Source organism: Oncorhynchus mykiss, chromosome 2, assembly GCF_057628025.1.
Source record: "Oncorhynchus mykiss isolate SJ-2025 chromosome 2, ASM5762802v1, whole genome shotgun sequence".
Lineage (NCBI taxonomy): Eukaryota > Metazoa > Chordata > Actinopteri > Salmoniformes > Salmonidae > Oncorhynchus > Oncorhynchus mykiss.
Window position 1 is genome coordinate 94,191,503 of NC_143023.1, and position 4,787 is coordinate 94,196,289.

A 4,787-nucleotide genomic window follows, 5' to 3' on the forward strand; every position below is an offset into this window, starting at 1 on the left:
GCTAGCATATTAATTTCATTTCATTTGCGATTTTCATGAATAGTTAACGTTGCGTTATGGTAATGGGCTTGAGGCTGTATTTACGATCCCGGATCCGGGATGGCTAGTATCAAGAGGTAATTAGAAGCCTAGAACAGGATTCTTTTGTGGAATAAATCAGTAAAGTATGCTGTATTTTAGACAGATGGGTCTTTTACTTTTTCTCTCAACTTGCAAAATGCTGCAAATATCATCTAATGTTAATTTTCAATGATGTTTCAAAATGATGCAAATATAATTTGAAAACATTAACCTTTAAAATACAATGAATTATTAGCAATTATTACAACAACATCATAAATAGGACATTCTCAAAAAAGGCATACATTTTTTGCTTTAGTCACACTTTTCCCGTAACGTCCTTAATTCCACTAGCCTTGTTATACACTAAGCCCTTTACATCCTCATGGATAAAAACAGAAGTCAAGCCCATCTTGAGAGGACGTGAAAATGGTGCCAAAAGAGATGGCTGCTGTTTTACAATCCCGTAACCAATTGTGCTACTGTGTATATTCTTTTGCATTATTTGTAACTTATTTGGTACATAATATTTCTGCCACCGTGTCTTATGACCGAAAAGAGCTTCTAGATATCAGGACAGCGATTACTCACCCTGTACTGGAGGAATACTTTTTCGAGCGTCTGAAGGATTTACTTCAGATGCCCGACAAGGCCCTCATCCCCGTCATTCGCAGGAGAAAGAGACAGAGGTATCGAGGACGAAGGACCGAGGGCCTTGTTAGGATCCGACGCCGAGAGGGTAATCTTTGGTAAGACAAGTGGTGGCGGTCTATGTATATTTGTAAACAAAAGCTGGTGCACGAAATCTAAGGAAGTCTCAAGGTTTTGCTCGCCTGAGGTAGAGTATCTCATGATAAGCTGTAGACCACACTATTTACCAAGAGAGTTTTCATCTGTATTTTTCGTAGCTGTCTATATACCACCACAAACCGATGCTGACACTAAGACCGCACTCAATGAGATGTATATGGCCATAAGCAAACAGGAAAACGCTCAACCAGAGGCGGCGCTCCTAGTGGCCGTGGACTAATGCAGGGAAACTCAAATCTGTTTTACCTCATTTCTATCAGCGTGTTCAATGTGCACGTGGGAAAAAATGTGCAATGTGAGAAAAAAACTCCAGACCACCTTTACTCCACACACAGAGATGCATACAAAGATCTCCCTCACTCTCCGTTTGGCAAATCTGATCATCATTTTATCCTCCTGTTTCCAGCTCACAAGCAAAAACTAAGGCAGGAAGCAGCAGTGACTCGGTCTAGCACGGACTGGAATATGTTCCGGGATTCTACTGACGGCATTGAGTAGTACACCACATCAGTCACTGGTTTCATCAATAAGTGCATCTGACGTTGTCCCCACCGTGACCGTACGCACAAACCCCAACCAGAAGCCATGGATTGCAGGCAACATCTGCACTGAGCTAAAGGGTAGAGCTGCCGCTTTCAAGGAGCAGGACTCTAACCTGGAAGCTTATAAGAAATCCCGCTATGCCCTCCAACGAACCATCAAACAGTCAAAGGATCCAGATTGAATCGTACTACACTGGCTCCGATGCTCGTCGGATGTGGCAGGGACTTGCAAACTATTACAGACTACAAAGGGAAGCACAGCCGCGAGCAGCCCAGTGACACGAGCCTACAAGACAAATTAAATTACTTCTATGCAAGTAATACTGAAACATGCATGAGAGCATCAGATGTTCCGGACGACTGTGTGATCACGCTCTCCGCAGCCGATGTAACACCTTTAAACAGTTCAACATTCACAAGGCTGCAGGGCCAGACGGATCACCAGGACGTGTACTCCTGGTAAACCAACTGGCAAGTGTCTTCACTGACATTTTCAACCTATCCCTGACTGAGTCTGTAATGCCAACATGTTTCAAGCAGACCACCATAGTCCCTGTGCCCAAGAACACTAAGTAACCTGCTTAAATGACTTCCGACCCATAGCACTCATGTCTGTAGCCATGAAGTGCTTTGAAAGGCTGTTCATGGCTCACATCAACACTCTGATGTGAGCCACTCTGACCTCCTCCCTATAGGCTGTCTCGTCATTGTGATTTACTCTCTGATTTAACTTGCTGCAGTCCTACGCATAATTTCTGCAAGTATTGGCAACCAGTTCTTATTGTGATAGTAAGTTGTAGTTCATGGTTTATGTCACCTGCAGAGCAGAGCTATTCGAAATAAACCCAGGAAATAAATAAATGTCCTCTCACTGTCAACTGCGTTTATTTTCAGTAAACTTAACATGTGTAAATATTTGTATGAAAATAAGATTCATCAACTGAGACACAAACTGAACAAGTTCCACAGACATGGAATAATGTGTCCCTGAACAAAGCTGGCCGCAAGCTGTATTAAGTACTGCAGTGCATCTCCTCCTCATGGACTGAACCAGATCTGGACTGGACCAGATTTGCCCGTTTTTGCTGTGAGATGGTACCCCACTTCCACCAAGGAACCTGCCAGTTCCAGGACATTTCTGGGAGGAATGGCCCTAGCCCTCACCCTCCGATCCAACAGGTCCCAGACGTGCTCAATGGGATTGAGATCAGGGCTCTTCACTGGTCATGGCAGAACACTGACATCCCTGTCTTGCAGGAAATCTTGCACAGAACGAGCAGTATGGCTGGTGGCATTGTCATGCTGGAGGGTCATGTCAGGATGAGCCTGCAGGAAGGATACCACATGAGGGAGGAGGATGTCTTCCCTGTAACGCACAGAGTTAAGTTTGCCTGCAATGACAACAAGCTCAGTCTGATGATGCTGTGACACACCACCCCAGACCATGACGGACCCTCCACCTCCAAATCGATCCCTCTCTAGAGTACAGGCCTCGATGTAACGCTCATTCCTTCGACGAAAAACATGAATCAGACCATCACCCCTGGTGAGACAAAACCGCTACTCATCAGTGAAGAGCACTTTTTTCCAGTCCTGTCTGGTCCAGCGACGGTGGGTATGTGCCCATAGGCGACGTTGTTGCCGTTGATGTCTGGTGAGGACCTGCCTTACAACAGGCCTACAAGCCCTCAAGTCCAGCCTCTCTCAGCCTATTGCGGACAGTCTGAGCCCCTGATGGAGAGATTGTGCATTCCTGGTGTAACTCGGGAAGTTGTTGTTGCCATCCTGTACCTGTCCCGCAGGTGTGATGTTTTGGATCCTGTGCAGGTGTTGTTACACGTGGTCTGCCACTGCGAGGACGATTAGCTGTCCGTCCTGTCTCTCTGTAGCGCTGTTTTCGGCGTCTCACAGTACGGACATTGCAATTTATTGCCCTGGCCAGATCTGCAGTCCTCATGCCTCCTTGCAGCATGCCTAAGGCATGCTCACGCAGATGGATGAGCAGGGACCCTGGGCATCTTTCTTTTGGTGTTTTCAGAGTCAGTAGAAAGGCCTCTTTAGTGTCCTAAGTTTTCATAACTGTGACCTTAATTGCCTACTGTCTGTAAGCTGTTAGTGTCTTAACGACCGTTCCACAGGTGCATGTTCATTAATTGTTCATTGAACAAGCATGGGAAACGGTGTTTAAACCCTTTACAATGAAGATTTGTGAAGTTATTTTGATTTTTACGAATTATCTTTGAAACACAGGGTCCTGAAAAGGGACGTTTCTTTTTTTGCTGAGTTTATATGGTGTCCATATTAGGACAGACTTTTTATGACTAGGTGGCAGTACGAATATGGACACCGTACTCGTAAAATAAGTCTAGTAGGATCATCAGCCCAGATCCAGCTTAGCGGGAGCAAGACAACACCAAAGTATCAGTCAATTGAAAGTATATTAGGGAGGATAAAACAGTGGTGATAAAATAATACACATTTTTGTCATTTCCCCAAATTTAGTACAAAATGTGAAGACATCTAAAAGATATCTGTGATAGTGTTCACTGCTAATTCATAACTATAACCTCCATACATAGGCCTACTGTATGTGAATGTGAATATGACAAAAACACTGAGTTTACAAAACATTAGGAACGTATGCTCTTTACATGACATACACTGACCAGGTGAATCCAGGTGAACGCTATGATCCCTTATTGATGTCACTTGTTTAATCCACTTCAATCTGTGTAGATGAAAGGGAGGAGGCAGGTTAAAGGAGGATTTTTAAGCCTTGAGACAATTGAGACATGGATTGTCTGTGTGTGCCATTCAGAGGGTGAATGGGCAAGACAAACGATTTAAGTGCATTTGAACGGGGTATGGTAGTAAGTGCCAGGCGAACCAGTTTGAGTCAAGAACTGCAACGCTGCTGGGTTTTTCCCGCTCAAACAGTTTCCTGTGTATATCAAGAATGTTCCACCACCCAAAGGACATCCGGGCAACTTGACACAACAGTGGGATGCATTGAGTCTACATGGGCCAGCATCCCTGTGGAATGCTTTCGACACCTTGTAGATCCAATGCCCCGACAAACTGAGGTACACTCAGTGTATGTCAGACGAGGCTGGTGGGAGGAGCTATAGGACAGGCTCGTTGTAATGGCTGGAATGGAATAAATGGAAAGGTATTAAACACATGGATTATGCAACTGGAAGCTTTCACTTCTCTATGGCTACTTGGACAGTTACATTACCTATTTAAATTATTACTGTATCTCTTTAGAAGACACAGGGTAACATTTAAACAACTTTTAGAATTATTTTGAAGGTTTCATATCTATTATTTGAATTTATTTTCTTTATCAAAGAAATTAAGTCAAGCCCAAACGGG